The 27,086-nt window shown below is 41.7% G+C and overlaps 1 protein-coding gene across 1 annotated transcript in view; it reads right to left on the reverse strand.

Moving 5' to 3' along the window:
• PPM1E (protein phosphatase, Mg2+/Mn2+ dependent 1E) overlaps positions 1-27,086 on the reverse strand; it is a 119,284-nt gene that overhangs the window by 74,647 nt on the left and 17,551 nt on the right. The gene's annotated exons all lie outside the window — the stretch shown is intronic.

Below are 27,086 nucleotides of genomic sequence, written 5' to 3' on the forward strand. Positions count from 1 at the left end.
AGAATTAACATAAAATGTGATAAATGTTATAAAAAGGAATGCACAAGATGATATGAAATCATTCAATGAGTATTGGAGAGAATGTTAATTCTGTCTGAAAAAGCTGGGAAAGGTTTCAGAGATAGGGTGACATTTGAGGTGGGGTTTATGAGTACAAGGTCAACAGAAAAGAGCATAATATGTTTCACACAGAAATGAAAAAAATGTATGTATACAGTCAGTCCTCATTATTCATATTCAGTACTTGCAAATCCACCTACTCATTAAAATTTATTTGTAACCCTAAACTTAATACCACTTTCATAGTCATTCATGGACATACACAGAGTGACAAAAAAGTAGGAGTTGCCTGAAGCACACATTCCCAGCTGAGATCAAAGAAGGCAACACTCACTCTGCCTTCTTGTTTTAGCTATCATACTGTAAACAAATGTCCTTTTCAGTCTATTTGGTGCTGTTTTTTTCATATTTTTGTGCTTATTGTTGGTGATTCTGCTGCTTAAAATGGTACCCAAGCATAGTGCTAAAGTACTATCTAGTGTTCCCAAGCACAAGAAGGTTGTAATATGCCTTATGGAGAAAATCCTTACCTATCTATCTATCTATCTATCTATCTATCTATCTATCTATCTATCTATCTATCTATAAAGCCTAATATACAAAGTGTCCCCTCAGGAGTTTGACCGACCAGGAGTTTGATCGCTCACTATGACGTGCACTGACCACCAGGGGGTGGCGCAGAATGAAGGAAGGCCCAGCCAGCAGCCGCTAGGGACCCTACCCACACACAGATTTTGTGCACGGGGCCTCTAGTATTTAATAACCTTCATTCAGATATGAGTTATAGTTCTGTTGACTTTGAGTTCAATGTTAATAAATCAAAAATATACATTAAATAAGATATTTTTAAGCGGAAACACACATAAAACAAGATTGTATTGATTGGTTGATGAAAATGTGACCAGATTCTTTGAAAGAATAAACAAAATTGATAAACCATTAGCCAGACTCATCAAGAAACAAAGAGAGAGGACCCAAATAAATAAAATCAGAAACAAAAGTGGAGGTGTAACCACGGACACCACAGAAATACAAAAGATTTAAGAAAATACTATGAACAGCTCTGGCCGGTTTGGCTCAGTGGATAGAGCATCAGCCTGCAGACTGAAGGGTCCCCGGTTTGATTCCAGTCAAGGGCATGTACCTTGGTTGCGGGCACATCCCCAGTGGGGGGTGTGCAGGAGGCAACTGATTGATGTTTCTCTCTCATCAATGTTTCTAACTCTCTGTCCTTCTCCCTTCCTCTCTGTAAAAAAATCAATAAAATATATATATTTTTTAAAGAAAATACTATGAACAACTATATGCCAACAAGCTGGACAATGTGGATGAAACAGACAAATTCCTAGAAAAATACAATCTCCCAAAACTGAATTAGGAAAAATCAAAAAACCTGAAGAGGCCAGTAACAACTGATGAAATAGAAGCAGTAATCAAAAAACTCGCACCAAACAAAAGCCCAGGTTTGGACGGCTTCACAGGGGAGTTTTACTAAACATTCAAACAAGAACTAACACCTATACTCCTCAAAGTATTTCAGAAAATCCAAACTCTTTTTATGAGGCCAGCGTTACCCTAATTCCAAAACCAAATAAAGACACTACAAAGAAAGAGAATTATAGGCCAATATCCCTGATGAACATGGATGCTAAAATCCTCAACAAAATATTAGCTAATCACATCCAGCAATATATTAAAAAGACCATACACCATGATCAAGTGGGATTTATTCCAGGGATACAAGGCTGATACAATATTCACAAATCAATAAACGTGATACATCACATAAACAAACTGAAAGACAAAAATCACATGATCATATCAATAGACACAGAAAAAGCATATGACAAAATCCAACATCCATTTTTGATAAAAACTCTCAACAAAGTGGGAATAGAGGGAGCATATCTCAACATGATAAAGGCCATATATGACAAACTTACAGCCAATATCATACTCAATGGGCAAAAACTAAAACCATTTCCCTTAAAACAGGAACAAGACAGGTGATGCCCACTTTCACCACTCCTGTTCGACATTGTACTGGAAATGCTAGCTATAGCATTCAGACAAGAAGAAATAGCCATAGCCGGTTTGGCTCAGTGGATAGAGCATCAGCCTGTGGACTTAAGCGTCCCGGGTTTGATTCCAGTCAAGGGCACATGCCTGGGTTGCAGGCTAGATCAGACATGCAGGAGGCAGCCAATCAATGATTCTCTCTCATCATTGATGTTTTTTTCTCTCTCTCTCTCTTCCTCTCCTTTCCTCTCTGAAATCAATAAAAATATATTTTAAAAAAGAATAAAAGGCATCCAAATTGGAAAAGAAGTAAAACTGTCATTATTTGCAGATGACATGATATTGTACATAGAAGACCTCAAAGATTCCATCAAAAAACTACTAGTCTTAATAAATGAATTCAGCAATGTAGCAGGATACAAAATTAACACCCAGAAATATATGGCTTTTTTTTTTAAATTTATTTATTGATTAAGGTGTCACATATTTGTCCTCATCCCCCCATTCCCATCCCCCACCCCTCCCCATGAATGCCCCCACCCCCCTGTTGTCCTTAACCATTGGTTAGACTCGTATGCATGCACACAAGTCCCTTGGTTGATCTCTCCCCCCTACCCCCACCCTCTCCTACCCTCCCTCTGAGGCCCGACAGTCCAATCGATGCCTCCTTGTTTCTGGGTCTGTTCTTGTTCATCAGTCTATGTTGTTCATCATTTCCCCTAGATGAGTGAGATCATGTGTTACTAGAAATATACTTATAAGAACCGAATGTGAGACGAGCAATAATAGTTATGCTGACAGGCAAATGAATCAGTCTGTAGTAAGTTTCTTTCTGGACCAACAGTTCTTTTGAGATCCAATTTCAATGTCCACCAGTTCCTTATGTGTACATGTCGGCACTGACTTTTCAGCTCTGGATGGTGGACAAATGGTGGTAATGCAGGTCCGACTCCCTCTGGGTTGGTCTCGCCCGGACGCAGGGGCGCGGCTTCACCCGGACTCAGGGGCGCGCGGCCTCACCCGGACCTGGGACCCAGCATCACCCAGGCCCCGGGGCGCGTGGCCTCACCCGGACCCAGGTGTGTGCGGCCTCACCCGGTCCCAGGATCCAGCCTCACCCGGACCCAGGGGCACGTGGCCTCTCCCGGACCCAGGGGCGCGGCCTCACCCGGACCCGGGACCCAGCCTCACCCGGATCCAGGGGCGCACGGCCTCACCCGAATCCAGGGGCGCACGGCCTCACCCGGACCCAGGTATGTGCGGCCTCACCGGGTCCTGGGATCCAGCCTCACCCGGACCCAGGGGCGCAGCCTCTCCCGGACCCAGGGGTGCAGCCTCACCCGGACCCAGGACCCAGCCTCACCCAGATCCAGGGGCGCATGGCCTCACCCGGACCCAGGATCCAGCTTCACCCGGACCCAGGAGCAAGTGGCCTCACCCAGACCCATGTGTGTGCGGCCTCACCCGGTCCCGGGATCCAGCTTCACCCGGACTCAGGGGCGCGTGGCCTCACCCGGACCCAGGTGTGTGTGGCCTCACCCGGTCCCGGGATCCAGCCTCACCCGAACCCAGGGGCGTGTGGCCTCTCCCATACCCAGGGGCGCGGCCTTACCTGGACCCGGGACCCAGCCTCACCCGGATCCAGGGGCGCACAGCCTCACCCGGACCTGGGATCCAGCTTCACCCGGACCCGGGACCCAGCCTCACCCGGATCCAGGGGCGCATGGCCTCACCCGGACCCGGGACCCAGCCTCACCCAGATCCAGGGGCGCACGGCCTCACCCGGACCCGGGACCCAGCCTCACCCGGATCCAGGGGCGCACGGCCTCACCCGGACCCGGGACCCAGCTTCACCCGGACCCAGGGGCGCATGGCCTCACCCGGACCCAGGTGTGTGGCCTCACCCGGTCCCGGGATCCAGCCTCACCCGGACCCAGGGGCGCGTGGCCTCTCCCGGACCCAGGACATCTATGGCTTTTTTATACACCAATAATGAACTCCCAGAAAGAGAAACTAAAAAAACAATCCCATTTACCATTGCAACAAAAAAATTAAGATACCTAGGAATAAGCTTAACAAAGGAGGTAAAATACCTGTACTTAGAAAACTACAGTACGTTGAATAAAGAGATAGAGGATGACATAAACAAATGGAAGAATATACCATGTTCATGGATTGGTAGAACCAACATCATTAAAATGCCCATACTACCCAAAGCAACCTATAGATTCAATGCAATCCCAATTAAGATACCAATGGAATATTTCACAGACCTAGAACAAACTCTCTAAAAATTCATATGGAATAAAAAAAGGCCCCGAATAGCCACAACAATCCCGAGAAAGAAGTAAAAAGTTGGAGTGATCACAATACCAGATTTCAAGCTATATTACAAAGCCACTGTTCTCAAAACTGCCTGATACTGGCACAAGAACAGACATATAGACCAATGGAACAGAACAGAGAATCCAGAAATCGACTCAAGCCATTATGCTCAATTAATATTTGACAAAGAGGCAAGAGCATACAGTGGAGTCAAGATAGCCTCTTTAATAAATGGTGTTGGAAAATTTGGTCAGATACATGCAAAAAAAAAATGAAACTAGACCACCAACTTACACCATACACAAAAATAAACTCAAAAGGGATAAAGGACTTAAATGTAAAATGGGAAACCATAAAAATCTTAGAAGAATCCATAGGCAGCAAAATATCAGACATATGTCATAACAATATCTTTACTGATACAACTCCTAAGGCAGTGGTCGGCAAACTCATTAGTCAACAGAGCCAAATATCAACAGCACAACGATTGAAATTTCTTTTGAGAGCCAAAAACCAACTTCTGCGCATGAGCCATGAAGTTTCAATCACGCTGTATGTGTGCGCCCGCACGTATTTTGTGCAAGAGCTACACTCAAGGGGCAAAAGAGCCGCATGTGGCTCACAAGCCACGGTTTGCTGACCACTGTCCTAAGGCAATGGAAACTAAGGAGAAAAACAAATGAAACTACATCAAAATAAAAAGCTTCTGCACAACAAAAGAAACTATCAAAAAAACAACAAGAAAGCCCACTGCATGGGAGAACATATTTGCCAATGTTATCTACCTAATAAAAAAGTAACATGCTAATTGACCATACCTTCGCGACACCCACCGGTTAATCAGGAGTGGGTATGCAAATTTACCCAACAAAGATGGCGGGTTAATTTGCATACGCAGGCACTGAGCAGCAGGAGGTGGGGCGGGACACTTGAGCACAGGCGTTCTGCATCACCCCAGCCGCTCTGGGCCTCTGGGCAGCGTGGGAAGGCAGAAAGGCGGCTCCGGCCAGAGCGAAGGCAGTGCCGGCAGCCATGGGAAGGAAGGCCCATTCTTGCACGAATCTTCGTGCATCGGGCCTCTAGTCTCAGATAAGGGTTTAACCTCCAAAATTTATAGGGAACTCATACAACTTAACAAAAGAAAGATAAACAATTCAATCAAAAAATGGGAAAAGGACCTAAATAGACATTTGTTGAAAGAGGACATACCCAAGGTCAAGAGACATATGAAAACATGCTCAAAGTCACTAATCATCCAAGATTTGCAAATCAAAATGACAATGAGGTACCATCTCACACCTGTCAGAATGGCTACCATCAACAGATCAACAAACGACAAGTGCTGGCGAGGATGTGGAGAAAAAGGAACCCTCGTGCATTGCTGGTGGGAATGCAGGCTGGTGCAACCACTGCAGGAAACAGTATGGAGTTTCCTCAAAAAAATTAAAAATGGGAAAGATCAACCAAAGGACTTGTATGCATGCATATAAGCCTAACCAATGGACACAGACAACAGGGAGGTGAAGGCATGGGGGAGGGGGGGGAGGGAGAGGTAATGGAGAAATAAGGACACATATGTAACACCTTAATCAATAAAGAAATTTAAAAAAAATTAAAAATGGAACTCCTATTTGACCCAGTAATCCCACTTCTAGAAATATTAGTATATCACAAGAAATCAGAAACATCAATCAGAAAGGATATATGCATCCCTATGTTCACAGCAACACCATGTACAATAGCTAAGATTCGGAAACAGCCTAAGTGCCCATCAGATGAATGGATTAAAAAACTGTGGTACATCTATACAATGGAATACTACGCTGCTGTACTATTTGCAACAGCATGGATGGACCTAGAAAGCATTATGCTAAACAAAATAAGCCAATCAGAGAGAAATAAACATCACACGATCTTACTCATTTGTGAACAACATAAACTGATGAACAACGTAAACATATAATGTTTATATAATCAACAACATAATGAACAACATAAACTGATGAACAAAAATAGAGCCAGAGAAAAAAATATTTTAGAATATAATAGAAGTAATCCTGTTATTTGCAGATTTTTAACATCCTACAACTTCTGTGATATTGGACTATGTTAGTACAATTTTGGCAATATTGTATTTAAAATCATTTTTCTTGGGGAAAAAAATCAGAGCTGTTTATGGTTAAAAAAGAAAAAAGAAAATGTGACCAGAGGTTCATAGGAACCTCACTCTGTATTTCCTCTACAAAACACAATTCAGTAATCACTAACTGAGTGTTTGTGGTAACTTTATAAACATAACTACTGTGAATAATGAGAATCAATTGTGTGTGCATGTGTGCATATTCCCTAGTTAACAAAAATGTTTCTTTGAATAAAAATTTATAGAAACCACTGACTATTTTGATTAGATGTACACAGCATAGCCCTAGCTGGTTTGGCTCAGTGGATAGAACTTCAGCCAGTGGACTGAAGGGTCCCGGGTTTGATTCTAGTCAAGGGCATGTACCTCGGTTGCAGGCTCCTCCCTGGCCCAGGCCCTGGTCAAGGTGCGTGAAGGAGACAACCAATCGATGTGCTCCTCTCACATCAATATTTCTCTCCGTCTTTCTCTCTTCCACTCTCTCTAAAAATTAATGGAAAAATATCCACGGGTGAAGATTTAAAAAAAAAATTTAAATAGATATACAGAGCACAGTGCCTTCTCTTGTATAAGTAATGAATAGTTGACCATAATGAAGATAACTGACAACTTATAATACATATTTATAATCTTTAAGTACTCTAACAGCATGGTTGTATGAGGTTTCCAGGAAGGGCAACAAGACCTCACATAAAGATAGCTAATGTATTTGCAGCCACTTAAGAGAGGGCATAGAAATTTAAAGAAGCAGATGTGGCATAATTTTACTGATGTTGTTATTTCTACAAGATATCTATATATATAAAAGCCTAAGAGACCTTTATGACCAGTCAACCTAATGACTTGTTGACCAGTCGCTATGATGCGCAAAGACCACCAAGGGTAAGGTGACCAGACGTCCCGCTTTTGGCGGGACAGTCCCGATTTTTAACAATTTGTCCCACATCCCGTGGCGTTTTTAAAAAGTCCCGATTTTTGGAAAGAATGCACGACAAGCTAGGGAACGGTGGGAGAACGGGAAGGGAATATATACGGTTTTTGGCGGCCATGTGGCTATTTAGCCAGGATATGAGTTTTATATTATTTTTGTTAATTTTATAATGTTAAACTTTAATAATAACAAATAATTGTTGAGAACTGATTATCGAGAACTGCTTATCAAAGTTCGCATTGTTGATCAGTTGTTAGAATTCGACCACCATTGTTTGGACTTAATGAACAATGGCATTTTCGGGAATTGGCAACGACGAAAACATTTTGTAACTGTCTCTCAGACGATACACATCGTACTGCGTGCTAGTAAGCTAGTTGAACAAGTGATGTCATTACAAATCAGCTATTCAGATAATTTAGGTAAGTAATTTATTTATTTATTTCATAAATACATAAATTTTCTTGAATTTAGCAGACAGTACTCGTATTATTTATATTTTATAGTGGCGGCAAAAAGTCTAGCGCCGGCCTTGAAAGTGACACTTACGACTTACGTTACGGCAAATTCAGAGGAAAAATAATACAAGTTAGTATTGTTATTATTTAGAAAAAAATTTAGGGTTAAAATAATTTTTAAAATAGTTACTTTATAAGAATCAAATTATTTTAATTTATAAACTAACAATAAAATATGTTCATGTAATTATGTACCTACTTACTGTGTTTTTAAGCAATATGTATATAATAATTTATAATATAATTTTAAATTATTTTTTTTAGATTTTTAACATAATGAGTAAGAAAAGAGGATGCAAATTCAACGATGATCTAAGAAGTGAATTTCCTTTTATTAAAAAAACCAAAAGCGATTACAATATAGACCAAATTTTTAATCAAGAACCCCCCCCCCCCCGAAACCGGTTTGGCTCAGTGGATAGAGCATCGGCCTGCCGATTCAAGGGTCCCAGGTTCGATTCTGGTCAAGGGCATGTACCTTGGTTGCGGGCACATCCCCAGTAGGGGGTGTGCAAGAGGCAGCTGATCGATGTTTCTCTCTCATCGATGTTTCTAACTCTCTATCCCTCTCTCTTCCTCTCTGTAAAAAATCAATAAAATATATTTTTTTTAAAAAGAACCCCCCCCCCCTCGGTCAATGGTGTCCCGCTTTACCAATGTTAAAATCTGATCACCTTAACCAAGGCGGAAGATGCTCAACACAGGAGCTACCCCCTGGTGGTCAGTGTGCTCCCACAGCCAACCACCTGCGGCCGGCCAACCTCCTGCGGTCCCTCCCCCGGCCGGCCAGCCCCAATCGGCTCTGATCAGGACTGAGCGAGACGGCCCCAATTGCTGGCTAGGCCGAGGGACCCCACCCATGCATGAATTCGTGCACCGGGCCTCTAGTTATTGTGATAATGGCAAAAGTAGTATGGTAAAAACTATGCAGTAGAAAAATATTCCAAGATGGTTTTTATAGGTTTCCCTAATCAGTTAACTGAACTGTTACTTTCCAAAAGTGACCCCAACTGGGAAAAAACACAGTAGATCCCACATATAGATTATAATGAAAAAGCAGGTAATATCCCTAAACAGACATGTTGCTACAAGGTTAACCTTTATAAAAAAGTAGAATAAGTTGTACTATTTAATACTATATGAAAACTTTTTTAACATTAACATTCCCTATAATTATGATTCCAATAACTCTGAAATACATAATTCATAAATTCATTTTTTCATTAAAATAGAGAAAATTAAAAACTAAAAGAACATATAGATCTAAGAACATATAAATGAACCTAAAAGAACACATAGACACTAAGTCATTACTGAGAATGTCATAAATTCATGTCTAACAATGTTACATTTTAACCTTTTCCATCTTTGCTGAATGGCCTGCACCTCTTAAATTACATTTAATGGTCTAACAATTAAGAGCTATATATTGTGCATTTTAATATCCATTTGTAGTTTAAAAAGATCATTTTCAGAAGCTGATGAGACTGACAATGCCTACACATAAAAGTCTTATAATTTCAAATTCTATTAAAAATAGAAATGAGAAGAAATCATTATTTAAAGAGAGGAGGCCAGAACAAAAGATCAATATTCCATAATACAAGAAAAAAACAGAAGTTTTCATTGTATGTATAGCTAGTAATTATAAATCCAGTTCCTGGATATCACTTACTTACAGATAATGCTTAAATTTATATCTCTAGTCACATTTCTGAATTTCAGGTTCTCATATCCAACCACATATATTTAATAATTCCACTTAGGTAGGTGCCACAATCTTAATGTGTCCAAAATTAACCTTCTTCATCTTAGTTAATGGCAAGTCCATTCTTCTAATTGCTCAAGCCAACATCTTTGGATTTATTCTTGACTCTTTCCTTTTCATATACCATATAAACAAATCCTATTGTTTTTTCCTTCAAAATATATCCAGAACCTGATCACTTCTTACTGCTTTCAAGATTACCTTCTTGCTCTCAGTCTAAACCACTTGGACAATTACATCAGCCCATTAACTGCTCTCCCTTTTTCTATCTTTTTTCTTCATAACCTATTTTCCACTCGGCATCCAGAATGATTCATTAAAAATGTAAATCACAACCTGGTCAGGTAGATCAGTTGGTTAGAGAGCACTGTCCCATACTGTTAGGCCAAGGATTCCGGTTCTATCTCCAGTTAGGGCACATACAAGAAAAGCAACCAATGAATGCCTAAATAATTAGGGGTGGGTGGGGAGAGTTGCAATGTTTCTCTCTCTCAAATCAATAGATTTTTTAAAAATGAACATCAGATCATTTTCTTTCTTGGCTCAAAACCCTTTATTGCCTTCTTATCTTGTTCAGAGAAAATTTCAAAATACTGACCATGGCTTATAAGGGCCCACTTGACTTAATTCCCTACCACCTCTCTGACCTTGCCTTATATTTCTTACTTTCACTTCACTCTAAATCACACAAATATCTCTGTTGTTCCTCAAACATGCTAAACACTCTATTACCTCACTGTCTCTGCACTTTTTGATTCCTCTGCCTAGAAAGATTTTCATCCAGATATCTGTATTATTCACTTCACTTATTTCAGATCTCCACTTAACCTCATCAGAGAGGCATTCCCTGATAAACTTGTTAAAAATTACAGCAAACTCTCTATACACCTTTACCTCATCATTTTCTAGTCCCTTATCCTCCTTTATTTTTTCTCATAGCGTTTATCAAAACCATCTGACTGAAATATTTAGTGTTTCTTTTCTTGCCTGGCCAGTGTGGCTCAACTGGTTGAGCATTATCCTGTGCAATGATAGTTCACTGGTTCAATTCCTGGTCAAAGCACATGCCCAGGTTGCAGATTCAGTCCCAGTTCGAGGTGTTGGGAGGCAATCGAACAATGTTTCTTCCTCTCCTCCCCTCCCCTCCTCTCCCCTCTTCTCTCTCTCTCTCCCCCCTCTCTTTTCTCTCTCCCCCTTCCCTCCCTCTCTAAAATCAATAAAAATGTATTTTTAAAAAGTATTTAGAAAATAGTATGCCATTCCTTTACATTGCCTTCGTGAATTCAGTACCTATTTTTGAATTCTCTTTGCTTAAAGCAGAGAAAAAATAGTTCATTTCCCAGAAAGGTGGTTGAAAAGGTAGAGCTATAGGTTGCCTAAATTTGAAGTCATGAAATACTTATAAAGAGCTGGAGTAGAGAGATCCAAAATGGCGACGTAGATAAACATCTGGGCTGCTGCCGTCCACAACAATTTCCAAAACTACAACTAAAAGACAGAACGTCTATCACCCAGAACCACAGGAAAGCTGGCTGAGCGGAACCTCTACAACTAGACCGAAAGAGACAGGCGCAATCAGGGCACAAACGCTGAAAAACTGAGGTACAGGGGAGCGCACGGGTGATACAAGCTGGTGGCGGAGCCCAGCTGGAGGTGGGCGTTGCTTTCTTCAATCCGAAGAGAGACAAGCCCCCAATCTCTCTGAAATCCAGTTTCTGGGGAGAGACTGGGCTGTCTGCCATTGGGTCAGAGTGAGGAGCTGTGTGGAGGTAGAATTGTTGGCTGCGCCGGGGCGCGAGACGACGAGGACATGGTCAGAGGCACGGGGAAGTGGTTAGAGGCGGCTCACTGCCAGTCATTGCTGTTTGCCATGCCCTAGCCTAGTGACGCCCTGAGACTCCGCCCCGCACAATCTACAAACACACCCAAGCTCCTAGCAGCGGCTTTTGCATATGAATGGCCTTCTCTATTGCAGTTTAAACTAGTAAACTTGCAACCCGGTACAGACAGCTCCAAGGACTCCAAGCTCCAAGTAGGAGGAGAGGACGGCAGTTCTCACTGTAGCTCCTGCAGGGTAGCCTCAGACAGCAGCTGAACTGCACCCCATTGGAGATCCAGAAGCCAATGCACCTAGTGGTCAGTGTGAGGCACCAGATTTCAACTCCTCACATCCATAAGTGACACATTCGGGAGGCGGACTCAGTGAGCACCAAAGCCCCACTCAAACAAGCCCTGTACCACAAGTGTATCTCCAGCACAGCAGTGCTTCCATTATAGACACAACAGATCCTCACAGCCAATTGGCCTGGAGGTCAATTCCTCCCAGTGTACCAACAGTAATCAAGGCTTTTAACTATACCAAGACTTTCCACTCAGCCCACAAAGGGGTGTACCAAGAGCGACCACCTAGGGTGATTGGGGAAGCTGAGCTACTGGCCCCTATACGTCACTGACCAAACAAAGCCACTCCATCAACACAGGGAGGCAGCCAAAATGCGGAGACACCGAAATATGTCACAAGTAGGAGAGATGAAAGCAAACTAATGGACGACACAGTGTTCAGAACCATATTTATAAGGTTACTCAAGAATCTTCTAAAAACCGCTGATAAACTTGAAGAGACCTTCAAGGACCTTAATGAGAATACCAAAAAAATGGAAAAGGACCAGTCAGAAATTATGCATACACTGTCTGAAATAAAGAATATACAGAAACTCAACTGTAGATCACCGTACCCCAAGAGTCAAACCAAAGATCTGGAACATGAGGAAGCAAAAAACACCCAACCAGAGAAGCAGAAAGAAAGAAGAATCCAAAAGTGTGAGGATAGCATAAGGAGCCTCTGGGACGGCTTTAAGCGTACCAACATCCGAATTTTTGGGGTGCCAGAAGAAGAGAGAGAGCAAGATACTGAAAACCTATTTGAAGAAATAATGACAGAAAACTTCCCCCACCTGGTGAAAGAAATAGACTTACAAGTCCAGAACCCCAAACAAGAGGAATCCAAAGAGGACCACACCAAGACACATCATAATTAAAATGCCAAGGGCAAAAGACAAAGAGAGAATCTTGAAAGCAGCAAGAGAAAAACAGTTAGTTACCTACAAGGGAGTACCCATACGACTGTCAGCTGATTTCTCAACAGAAACTATGCAGGCCAGACGGGAGTGGCAAGAAATATTCAAAGTGATGAACAGCAAGAACCTACAACCAAGATTACTCTACCCAGCAAAGCTATCATTCAGAATTGAAGGTCAGACTAAGAGCTTCACAGACAAGAAAAAGCTAAAGGAGTTCATCACCACCAAACTAGGATTACATGAAATGCTGAAGGGTATTCTTTAAGAAGAGGAAGAAGAAAAAAAAGGTAAAGGTAAAAATTATGAACAACAAAAAGACATCAAATACATACCTACCAACAAGTGAATCTAAAAATCAAGTGAATAAAAAATCTGAAGAACAGAATGGACTGGTGAATATAATAGAATCAGGGGCATAGAAAGGGAGGGGACGGACAATTATCAGGGGGGAGGGGGCCTGAGGAGTGCAGGAAGAGATTGGACAAAAATCTTACACCTATGGATGAAGACAGTGGCGGGGGGTAAGGGCATGAGGTGGGGTGGGGAATAAGGTGGAGGGGAGCTATGGGGGGGCGGGGGAGAGGAACACCTGTAATAATCCGAATAAAGATTTATTTTTAAAAAAAATTAAAAAAAAAAGAGCCGGAGTAAAATCACTGAGATTTTTAAAAATTTCTTTTGAGACTAAGTAAGGTCAGAATATATAACCATATTAGGTGGGAAGCAAGAACTGAAAGCAAGTGACTGTGAGAGACTCTTACGTCCCCTGAGACAGGATCTCCTTATCCTATACTAGTGGCCCGGTGCACAAAATTTGTGCACATTAAAAGGGGATTAATTAGAAGAAATATTTTAATATTGCTATTTTCCCTTTCTCTATAATAGAAGTGTCAGAGATTAAAAAAATTAGTAAAATGTATATGAAAACCATCCTCCTGTCAGAGTCTGGGGTATACCATGGGACCCAGAGTCAAGTCCCCTCCCACCCACGTGCGCCTCAAAATCACGTGAGACCCAGACCTGGCTGCCCCCCCGCATTGGGCTAGATTCAGACCCAGCCGGTCCCAACCTTGTCAAGCACAGCTGGGCGGGGGTCACAGCCTCAGGTCCCCTGGCCAGGCACCAGGGCGGGGGGCATGGCATGAGGTCCCCTAGCCTGGGCCGGGCTGGAGGACACACCTTGAGGTCCCCCATCAAGCCCCGCCAGGTGGGGAACGTGGACTGAGATTCCCTGTCAAACCTTGCTGGGCGGGGGTGTGTGCCCTGAGATCCCCCGTCAAGCTCTGCAGAGTGGGGGGCACAGCCTGAGGTTTCCTGGCCTGGCACCAGGGTGGGAGGCACGGCCTGAGGTCCCCTGTCAAGCCCCACAGGGGTTGGGGGAGTGCAGCCTCAGGTCCCTGCTGATTGCCTGTTAAGGCTCATTATGGGAACTCAGCCACCGTTGTGGGTTCAGCCATTTTGTGTTATGGAAACCCCATCTCCACTGTGGGTGCAGCCATCTTTGTGGTGGAGTGATGGTCAATTTGTATATCACCTCTTTATTATATAGGGTATAATATAAGATGGCTGCCTATGATCAGGCTGGCAGGGGGGTTAGTGAGGGACGACCAAACAACTGAACAGCAGGCTGCGTGGGGCGACCAGGCTGGCGTGGGGGATGTGAAGGGCGACCAAGCTGGCGGGGGGGGCAGTTAAGGCAATCAGGCTGGCATGCAGAGGCAGTGAGGGGTGATCAGGCCAGTGTTGGGGGGGGGGGGCAGTTAGGCGCAACCAGGCAGGCAGGCGAGCAATTAGGAGCCAGTGGTCCAGGATTGTGAGGGATGTCCGACTGTCGGTTTAGGCCCGATGCTTGGGGATCGGCCTAAACCAGCAGTCAGACATTCCCCAAGGGGTCCCAGATTGGAGAGGGTGCATGCAGGCTGGGCTGAGGGGACCCCCCCCCCCCATGCACAAATTTCATGCACCGGGCCTCTAGTTGTCTTTATAATAAGGAATGAGTATTGCATGTTTTAATTCAAGTAAGAGTTCAGGCAATAAAATCTGGACTTTCTCACAACTTTGCAATGCTTTGGAAGCTAGTTTGCACTTCTGACTTAACAGATAAGCATATTATAGAAATATACAAATGATATGTAGAGAGAGTTAAGTATTTGCTGAAGTATATACTATCAATTCTTTAAAAATCTAAAATTATTATATATTGAATAATTTGTTAATGCATGTTTTTATTCAGAACAAAATATCTGTCCAAAATTAGAGCAATATATTTGGTCATTTAAGTCACAAATGGAAAAACATTAAATTGGAAAATTCAATAAAACTACAGTAGAGGAAAAAAATTCCATGATTCCATATTAACTTTAGATGTCAAAACTACACATAAAAAATGTGTACAATAGTTTATTTGAAAACTAATATGAATGGATAGCACAGTAGAAAACTTCCATTAAATGATGTCTGCAAAATCTGTTAGGTTGTTATTGCCTTTACTCATTATATAAAAGCCATGAGAGGCATGGTCAGCAAAGAATATCAGAAATTAATATTTTCTTGCCAAAACATTAGACATGCTGTTAAATAATAAATGCTCAAGGCTGAAGTTTGCTACATACCTAACAAGCAACTGAATGAAAAAATAATTAATTAAATCTTAAGTACATGCCCAAATCATTCTTTATTTCCATATGTCCAAGTTCCTAACAAAAGGCTGTTCCAATCTTTTTGTTTGTGTTAAACCATACAGTAATCCTCCCTTTTCTGCAGCTTCACTCTCCCTGGTTTCAGTTACCCATGGTCAACCACAGCCCAAAAATATTAAATGGAAAATTCCAGAAATAAAGAATTCATAAGTTTTAAGTTACTGGCCATTCTGAGAAGTATGAAGAAATCTTACACCTCCCGCCCCATCCCACCAGAGAAATGAATCATATCTTTGTTCAGTGTATCCATACTGTATAGCAACTGGCCTGTTAACCATTTAGTAGTCTTCTCAGTTATCGGATTAGTTATATTTTGAGAGAAAGAGACCACATTCACAGAAATTGTTCTATTTCATTATTATTATTGCTAATCTCTAACTGTACCTAATTTATAAATTAAACTTTATCATAGGTATGTATAAAAAACATACTGGGATGGGGCAAAAATAGGTTTAGTTGTAAGTAAAACAATTTATTCTTATATTATTTTAATTAATTATTGTATTATTTTCCATATGAACAATTGTAAACCTACTTTTGCCCAACCTTGTACATTGGGTTCAGTCCTATCTGTGGTTCCAGGTATCCACTAGGTGTCTTGGAACACATCCCATGAGATGGCGGAACTACTATTTAACACTAAATGCAAACACCGTTCTAGAACCTGAATGATGGTCACACAATCCCTTATCCAAAGCTCTTGGGGGGTTACACTATTAATGAAATTTTAAATCACTTGTCTAATAACCTCCAAGACCAATTTTTTCTAAAATGACAAATATAAGAAACTAAAAATGCCACTGAATTATTGAATATTCAGGCAGACTAAGGGATGTTACTGAATTGATAGTATTTAATGTTTAAAAAATATGGATTATGGTTCTATCACTGTCTAATCCATCTACATCACTAATTTTATAATATAGACTAGGTAGTATGAGGACTAAGAAAGATTTTAAATATGTCAGTACAAGCCCCACATGGTGAGCATCACCCCATACACCAGTTGGTTGAGTATCGTCCCATACACCAAAACAGTTGTGGGTTCGATTCCCATTCAGGGCACATAGCTAGATTGCAGGTTTGATCCCCAGTTGGGACCCATATGAGAGGCAGCCGATTGATGTTTCTCTCAAACTTCGATGTTTTTCTCTTTCTCTCCCATCCTCTCTCTAAAATCAATGGAAAATATCCTCAGGTGAAGAATGAATGAATGAATGAATGAATGAATAAATAAATAAATAAATAGTTGGCACAGTCCATTACCATTGCAAGAAAACCTCCTTAGTATATAAAAACTATTCAGACAAATAAGTAACAGAATCTTTGTACATTAAGGATAATAGGTTACACTGACAAGTTAAAACTAATTTTTCTCTTCTAATCTAAAATGATAGCAAGCAATAATTTTTTATCATATAACTAGAAGCCCGGTGGATGAAATTCGTGCACGGGGGGTTGGGGGGTCCCTCAGTCTGGCCTGAATCCTCTCCAATCTGGGATCCCTCTCGTAATCCAGAACCAATGGCTCCTAAGCGCTCACCTGCCTGCCTGCCTGATCCCCCTAACTGCTTTCCCCTGCTTGTCTGATCCCCCTAACTGCCTATCTGTTCTCTCCTCCTAGCCTGATCCCCCTAACTGCCTATCTGCACTCCCCTCCTAGCCTGATCCCGCAACTGCCTATCTGCTCTCCCCTCCTGGCCTAAACCCCCTAACTGACCATCTGCTCTCCCTTCCTCTCCGTGCCTTCAGACCCCAGCATAGGAGTGCTGAGCGCTCTCCACTGAGGCCCCGCCCCCATCCTGATGCCCACCAGCTCTGGTGTGCGTGCAGCCTGTTCAACGGTCATGACTAGGACACCGTTAGGGCCATATTAGCATATTACCTCTTTATATAGATATATAGATAGGATTAAATGTATCTTTTTATTGATTTCAGAGAGGAAGGAGAGGGAGAGAGAGAGAGAGAAACATCAATGATGAGAGAGAATCATTGATCAGCTGTCTCCTGCACACTCCCCACTGGAGATCAAGCCTGCAACCCAGGCATGTGCCCTGACTGGGAATCGAACCGTGACCTCCTGGTTCATAAGTCGACACTCAACCACTGAGCCACGCCGGCTGGGCAAATGTATCTTTAATGTACTCTCCTCCTTCAATATAGCTTATCTTTGAGGTTCTGCTAAATTTTAGTTGCCATAACAACCTGAGTAAACGTTTATTGCTTCAGACATCTGTAGCTATTTTTAAATGCAACAGCTGGATCTGTCCAGCTATCTTTCTTTTATAAGACACTAAAGCAGTTTTCATTTGTTCTGAATAAGCTTGAGAAAAATATCAGGGACCATTAAAAGTAAAACTATAAACATATAGAATAAATCAGAAAATAGAAAATTACTGCATTTTCATTGGAGTATTTCCTGAAGAAATATGTTAACGCAAAGCTTTCTAAATTGTCAACCATTTTCTGAATTGAAATATACTTAGGTTAAATTATTTTCTTCTCTCTGTAATTAAGAAATGCAAACACAAATAAGTTAACACTAGCATTTACATAAAATAACATTTGTCAGCAGTTAAGGCAACATAAATGAATTTAGAAAAACAGCGTAACTGAATCCTTTTTCTTTTCAAAATGATTGTAATGGATCCATTAAAATGACTAATAATAATTAGGCTGGAAAATGTCTATATTCACTGATATGAATTTTTTAGTACACATGATTTAAAAATAAAAGGTTTATACTGTAGCATGTAGCAGCTGATTAGGAGCTTCTTAGAGAGGATCTGTGCCCATGTTAGAGTTTCAGAAAGTGTTAGCTAATAGATCACCAAGATTAAGACTACTATAGTTAGGACAGCCTATGTTTTTACCCACACAAAAAAAGTTTTAAATTATGTATAAATTTATTGATTGATAATCATTACATACATTTTTAGCCTGGATTGAGATTTTCATCTATGTGTTCATCTCCTTTCAACCCCCTTTTCCTAACTATAATTCATGTTTTAAAAGCATATATACAGCCGAAACCGGTTTGGCTCAGTGGATAGATCGTCGGCCTGCGGACTGAAAGGTCCCAGGTTCGATTCCGGTCAAGGGCATGTACATTGGTTGCGGGCACATCCCCGGTAGGGGGTGTGCAGGAGGCAGCTGGTCGATGTTTCTCTCTCATTGATGTTTCTAGCTCTCTATCCCTCTCCCTTCCTCTCTGTAAAAAATCAATAAAATATATTTTTTAAAAATAAAATAAAATAAAAGCATATATACAGGGATGGACAAAAGGAGGTTATAGTTGTGAATATACAAAACACAGTTTATTCTTGTATTATTATTTATTATAATTATTGTATTTTCCACACGAACAACTGTAAATCTACTTTTGCCAACTTCTGTAATATCTTGTATATCAATATATTTGGGAATAGTCTATTAATTTGTATGAAAGTCATTATTTCACACCTTGTGTACATTTAATCTAATATATAATAAATCCTACCTAATAGTAGACAAATATGCAAATTGACCATACCTCCGACACACCCACCATCCAATCAGAGTGAGCATGCAAATTAACCCAAACCAAGATGGCTGCAGCCACAGAGAACAAGGTTTCCTAGGTAACAGAGGAAGCCAAGCTTTCTGCCTGCCCTTGCCAGGCCTAAGCCTCCACTCAAGCTACAAAGTTTCAATTATAGAAGGTAAACAAATTCAAACAAATGGCGGCAGAATGGAGCTTGAGAGAGCAGGCCAGGGTTGCCGCCAGCAACAGGGGAAGCAAAGCTTTCCGCACACCCTGGCCGGGCCCACCCGCTTAAGGCAACAAAGTTTCAATTATAACCCCAACAGAAATGGCTGCCAGCCGGCCACGGAGGGAGCCCCAGGCTTGGCTCCGCTCCAGGCTACAAAGTTTCAATTGTAGAAGGAAAATAAATTCCAAATACCAGGGCCTCTGCTTGGGTTGCCAGGGGGCGTGGCCGGCCTGCAAACCACCACAGGCCCCTTGCTCAGGCCGCCCCACACCCCAAGGGAACCCTCACCTGATCTGGGACACCCTTCAGGGCAAACCAGCTGGCCCTCACCCCTGTACCATGCCTCTATCCTATCTAATAAAAGAGTAATATACAGATTGATCATCTCTGCAACACACAATATAGCTGCCCCCATGTGGACACAAGATGGCCACCACAAGATGGCCAGCAGGAGAGGGCAGTTGGGAGGCACCCAGCCTGCAAAAGAGGGCAGTTGAGAAGGACCAGGCCTGCAAGGGAGGGCAGTTGGAGGTGATCAACCCTGCAGGACAGGACAGTTAGGGGTGACCAGGCGGGCAGAGGAGGGAAGTTGGGGGCAAACAGGCTGGCAGCAGAGTGGTTAGGGGGTGATCAGGCTGACAGGCAGAAGCGGTTAGGAGCAATCAGGAAGGCAGGCAGGCAAGCAGTTGGGAGCCAGCAGTCCTGGATTGTGAGAGGGATCGGGCCTAAACGGGCAGTCGGACATCCCTCGAGGGGTCCCAGATTGGAGAGGGTACAGGCTGGACTGAGGGACAACCCCCCTCCATGCACGAATTTCGTGCACCGGGCCTCTAGTTTTCTAATAATTGCCTTATAGTAATTAAATAATGTACAAAAGACAATTTCCTAAGGCAGTGGTCAGCAAACTCATTAGTCAACAGAGCCAAATATCAACAGTACAACGATTGAAATTTCTTTTGAGAGCCGAAAACCGACTTCTGCGCATGGGCCACGAAGTTTCAATCTCACTGTACGTGCACGCCCGCACGTGATATTTTGTGGAAGAGCCACACTCAAGGGGCCAAAGAGCCGCATGTGGCTTCCGAGCCGCAGTTTGCTGACCACTGCCCTAAGGAATAAAATTAAGAACCAAACAACAGGCAATCCAAATAGCAGGCAATGTTATTTCCAAATTTCAAAGAATTGTCTATAGATGCATAAAAACCATTCTCCTACATTCATTACTATTGTATTTTGATATAAAGCATATCCAATTATTAAATGAGGTCTTTTCCCTTTTACCTAAATCTTCAAAGAATAGCATCATCACAACCCTAAGAAACCATTCATGTGCCTGGAATTTCAAGTAAGCCTGCCTTTCATACAAGTGCCCACATGATTATTTTCCCATTACTTTTATATTTCCTTTCCTGCCCATTCCAAATTCCTTGAACAATTTATCAGAAATGCTTACATGACAGGCATATGCCCATTTCAGCTTCTCTTCAACTGGATACAATTTTTCTTGTGTAACAAAAATGAGGATAAAAATTTACTTTTATATTTTGCATTTACAGTTTAAAAAGTGCTCACATAAAACTATATAATCTGATGGACATATAATGCTTTGACATAAGAGAGGTATTATTGTCAACTTGAAAATCAGAAAAAATATTAGGCTAGAAAGGTTCGCTGTAGGTCAAACAAGAAGAGCAATAATAATCAGAACTCAGCTCTCCTGACAAACCCTTTTCACAACACTCTGCTGCCTCACTATTTTGTAAGTGACAAGGAGGAAAAAGTGGGGCAACTGACTTTGGCAGCCTGCAGTTGTTACAGACCCTGAACAACACAATCAATTACAATCTACATTCCCCAACAGCAAGTCCTGGCAGTATGGCACATCTGTCTGATATCATAGCTTTCGTTATCAACCACAGGCTTTAATTTATGCTTGCTAGAATTATAAATCCGCCCCCCTCCCCCCCCCAAAAAGCACATCTTATTCCATAAAAGAAGCATGGACTAGATGCAAATTTTTGCATTTCCTAGTCATGGCCAATTAGTGTTTAAAATAGGAATTATCTTAATTCAAAGAGCAAGTTTACAAATGCTTATGGACTACACCTTTAGGAATGTGAACACACACTATTTTTAGGAAACACGTAAGCCTAGTATAAAGCCAGAACAGAAATGGGATATAAACTGGCTCCATCTTTGATATTCTTCCTACCAGATAACAATATAACAAACATCTATAAATTGTTCTAACCATAATTATCAGTTAAACCCATAATAAAATCAGAAAGAGGCTCATATTCTCTCTTCATTTGAAGACAGAGATTTAGGATTATCTTTCCAAAAACATCATATTTCTCAACTGTACTTTTAAATAACTAACACTGCTGCTCATGTTTTATAATGCCTGCACTATTTACATATTTATCTCATTCGGTACCATGTTTCAGTGCCTTCCTTCTTTTATCTATCTCCCATTTTTTTGCTGTTGTTACTAGCTCACCTCCATTATTATACTAGAGGCTTGATGCACGAATTTGTGTATGGGTGGGGTCCCTCGGGGTAGTCTGTGGGGATCAGGCCGAAACCAGTAATCCAATGCTGCCTGCTGCTCCTGCCTGCCGCTCCCGCTCATCCTGGCTCTGCTGCACCTGCCACTGCCTTGGGCCCAGACAGTCCTGATTGGGAGAGGCTCACGCACTCACCAGCCGCGAGCCCTGCATCTTGCGCCCATCCCAAGGGGGTTGGGAAACAGCCAGGATGCGTTCAGCCCTCTGGGCAGGCAGGGGGACACCCTTGCTGACCCCGGATCCGGATCAATCCTGTTGACATTTGCACCGGTTGTCAGGAGCCACCTGGCGGCCGCTTTTATATCATTTCTTCCTTGCGGAGCGCCTACGGAGAAGCGGCTGCGGTGCCCGAGGCTGATTTCCAGGAGGCCAGCAGCGCTGTCAGGATCGAGCCAGCAGCTCCAGTCTATTGGTGCATGGCCTGTTCTATGGAGATTGGACCTGCAGGACTACTGAGGGAGTGAGTGGCTGCCTCAGGGCTGGTGGGCCACTGGGATGGGTCGGTGAGCTGAGTGGCACTTCCACTGTGGGAGCACACTGGCCACCAGGGGGCAGCTCCTGCATTGAGCATCTGCCCCCTGGTGGTCAGTGTGTGTCATAGCGATTGGTCGACCGGTCGTTCAGTCATTGGGTCGCTTAGGCTTTTATGTATATAGATAGATCTTTCTTTCCATTATTCTTCAATAAGCTTCATCTCTACCTGGGCTGTCTTTGTCTTCTGCTTGCCAGCTTCCTTCCTGACACTGCCACCTCAATTCCCACTTAAAGCCTTGCCTTCTTCAACAACTTATGCTTTAAAATGATCTCTCTTACTTTTCCCTTGATCTCCTTTCAAAATCGCATTACCTTGATGCATCTCAGTTAGTTATTAGAAAAGCTAGTTGATTAAACTAGTTCATACTAAAAGGTGCATAACTCAATAGCTGGTGTCATTTCAGACAGAATGGGAGAGAAATTGGGAAACAACAATTTTCATACAATTCACCTCAACCCCCTCCTTGCTTCTAGAAACAAATAATGAAGTTAGTAAACTCAGCCCAGACGGTGTGGCTCTGTGATTGAGCATTGACTTATGAACCAGGAGGTCATGGTTCGATTCTAGTCAAGGCACATGCCCGGGTTGTGTTGTGGGCTTGATTCTGGGGGCAGGGAAAGAGAGGTTTGGAGGAGGCAGCCAATCAATGATTCTTTCTCATCATTGTTTCCCTCTCTCTCCCTCTCCCTTCCTCTCTGAAATCAATAAAATTATATGTGTGTGTGTGTGTGTGTGTGTGTGTGTGTGTGTGTGTATGTAAGTTAGTAAGCCCAGGAAAATCCTTTCAACAATCTATCCACTCATAAAAATAAGTTTCTTTCATTACTGAAGAGAACCTCAATACTATTCTAATTTCATCACTTCTACTAGTTTCTTGAGGACCTCATATTTGCTCTTCAATGGAGGGATTCCATTTCTATTACATTGGGAAAATATCTGCCCTGCCCTAAGCTAAGTTCAATCAAACATCTAAAGCATGTATATCTAAATAAAAATGTGTGCTTATTCTGGTCTCTCAGTGGCATCCCCTGAAAAAGGGTTTGAACGTAGGAATCTTTTCAAACAGCTTCTTCTTTTTGGTTTTGTTTCGTGGTTACAGCATCAGCTCATGCACTGGAGCGTCGAGGGTTCGATTCCCAATCAAGGGCACATATCTGGGTTGCAGGTTCAATCCCGGGCCCCAGGGGTGAGGCAACCAACCTATGCGTCTCTTTCACATCAATGTTTCTCTCTCTCTCCCTCTCCCTCTTCCTCCTTTCAACTCTCTCTAAAAATCAATGGGAAAAAATATCCTCAGGTGAGGATTAACAACAACGAGAGAAAGTCCATATTCTCCCCACCCCTTCTGGATATCTCAAGAACATGTGCTTCTTCTCAATTATTTATTTCAGAGAAGAAATAGGTAGAAGGGTAGTTTTTATTTTCCTACTGAGAATTCTGAAGTTAAGGGCAAGGGTTTAAGTAATTTACCCAAGAATTCAATGGTAATAACTTTAAAAGGGAAGACGGGAAAGTATATGTACTTCATTCATTGAGCATCCAACATATACTACTACTAAGCTTGGATATTTCTGTGCTATAAGAAATATTTCTGATAGCTCATGTAATGTGTTACTTAAAACAACCTGTATCACATAACTGCAACAGTTCAAGGGTGTACCATTCATATCCTGGTCTCTGTTGGTGGCAAGCAAACAGACCCAACACCTATTTTTGTAAGTAAAATTTTATTAGAATATAACCACACCCATTTCTTTACATATTACCTATGGCTATTTTTGTGCTACAGCAGTAAGGTTGAACAGCTGTGACTGATACCTTATGGCCTACAAAGCCTAAAATATTTATTATCTTTCCCTTTACAGGAAAAAAGATAGCCTGCCCCTTGTCTAGGTGAATGCCATCCCTGAAATAATGCAGTACAGAGGCTACACAGCAGCCCTGAAACAATCTACTGAAGGAGGTATTAATAGAGGAGAAAACTAATACTCGGTAATATTAAGTAGTACTAGAGGCCTGGTGCATGAAATTGGTACACTGGGCGGGGGGACAATGTCCCTCAGCTCAGCCTGCACCCTCCAATCTGGGACCCCTCGGGAAATGTCCGACTGCCTGTTTAGGACTGCTGGCTCACCTACCTGCCTGATCACCCCCTAACCACTCCCCTGCCAGCCTGACTGACGCCTAACTGTTCCCCTGCCGGCCTGATCGCCCCCAACTGCCCTCCCCTGCCGGCCTGGTCACCCCCAACTGCCCTCCCCTGCCGGCCTGATTGCCCACAACTACCCTCCCCTGCCAGCCATCTTGTGGTGGCCGTCTTTGACCACATGGGGGCGGCCATCTTTGACCAGATGGGGGCGGCCATCTTGTGCAAGGGTGTGAGGGTCAATTTGCATATTACCTCTTTATTATATAGGAGGATGTCTAACGTCATGCAGATTTTAAGTGACAAAGTCAACTTTCAAATCCAGATCTTTCCACTAAATCACACAAGACCATGTCACTGAAGGCAGTAATAACACCTCCCATAGCTGTTCTTAAAAGCCTTAAAATGTACATGAAAATATTTGAGAAATAGTTGCTGTTATTAATATTACAGAGTAAAAATCAAACACATAGTTTGGCCTTATATTCATTCTTCTTTATCCTTTCACAAAATTGGGGTTTTAACCATCCATGCCTCCGTATTTATCAATCTCTCAAAAAATGAGTAATTCACACTCCTATTCTCAAAATCATCACTCTATCTAAATACTCCTCCTTTTCTAGAATCAACTTAAATGCCACATTCTTAGTGACACCTTCTCTGATTTTCTAATCAATCTTCATGCTCTTTTCCTATGTTCCCCTACAGCATGTTACTGTGAAGTCTTTAGCATCTGTTTCTTTCTATTTTCTATTATTTACTGGTCTATTTCTCCCACCATATTTTACATTATTTAAGAGACTATTTCTTATTCATTCTTATATCCAGCTCAACCTCCCCCCTAAGTGTCTATCAAAGTTCCTTAGATATTATAAATATACAATGAATTGTACTCCCTGACATTGTACACCTAGCTCTGCTCTATGTTCCAATCTGTTGCTTATCACACCAAGCTAGGTTGCCTCCAGATCATCTGTCCACTGCTCAAAGACAAGAGGAAAGCTATAAAACTCTTCTAAATAAAATATGCATGAAAATTTCAACTTTTATAATGTTCAGTATGATGTTCAATACTTTAAATGTGAACTCCTCTCTATAATTCAGTAATTTTTCTTGAAAAGATTAATGATTGCATCAGGTTTACCAATAGAACTTATTTCCTCATTTAATCTTTAAACCAAATTGTTCATACTCAAATCCTCTCACAATAAACACAATGTTCCAACTCAGATGTTGGCGGCAGAATGTGTTCACAAATGAACAACAACCCCTACCATCCTGGCAAGAATTAAAGGATTAGCTAAATACAGTAGTCTCCTATATCTATTTTCACTGAGATAAGGAACAATTTGTATATATTAAAAAGCAAATGGCCCAGAAGGACATCTTAGGATTTTTTCCACAACTATATTAGTCCCACTAAGTCAACTTAAATTGGGCTTTTCTCTACCATGTGCACAATTTTTCTATGATAAAGAAATACCAAGGTATGAGGTTTTCAAGAGAAAGAAGCTAAAAAAAAAAAAATCCTATTATACAAACTAGCCAAGACAAAACTATTTTGAATAAGATAGAGATTTATATGGGCCTGGTTTGACAAAAAAAAGGATCGAGATACATAAACAAAATAGAAGTTTCTGCCATTAAAGAGCTTGGGTTGCCCTACCCGGTTTGGCTCAGTGGATAGAGCATCAGCCTGCGGACTGAAGGGTCCCAGGTTCGGTTCCCATCAGGTGCACATGCCCAGGTTGTGGGCTTGATCCCCAGTAGGGGACGTGCAGGAGGCAGCTGATCAGTGGTTCTCTCTCATCATTGATGTTTCTATCTCTCTCTCCCTCTCTGAAATCAATTAAAATATATTTTTAAAAAATTTTTTTAAAGAGCTTGAGTTTTCTTTGGGGGAGAAAAAATAAACACATGAAATAACTTGAGAATAATAATGAACAACATCATATCTTATAGGCAGTGATTCAAAATATTCTCTGCCCTCCCCTGCCGGCCCAATCGCTATATCACAAATTATTATGACTACTTCCCTAAAAAAACTATACAACATTATTTGGTCCTTAAGATTGAAATTGAAGGGAAGAAGGAGGAAATTCTTTTTCATTTATCATGAATTGTATTCCACTTGCTTCTGAAAGGACCTGAGGAGCCCTGAAGAGTAAATCTGTGCCATTTATGGTTAAAACAAAATATATCCCCCCCTCCAACAAGGTAGAAAAATAATTAAATTACTTGAGATGAGCAGATTACATTTGGACTAAAAATATGAAACTTCGCAATCTCCTACCATTTTCTTACAACATAATGTAAAACTAATATCAATCATATATTTTGCTATGAATTTGGCATCATCATAAACATACTGTGAAGACTATATTAGAGATTTTCATTTTTAGGGTTTAGAGACTAAAAATAAATAAATAAAATTCTAAGACATTTGTCCTGCCTTTATCTTTAGTCCCTCGTCTTTTAATGACAAAGGATAACAATGGTAATGAATAAGGTCTTATATGTATTTTTCTTCTCCAGCTGATTATATG

This window comes from Cnephaeus nilssonii (assembly GCF_951640355.1).
Source record: "Cnephaeus nilssonii genome assembly, chromosome: 19".
Lineage (NCBI taxonomy): Eukaryota > Metazoa > Chordata > Mammalia > Chiroptera > Vespertilionidae > Cnephaeus > Cnephaeus nilssonii.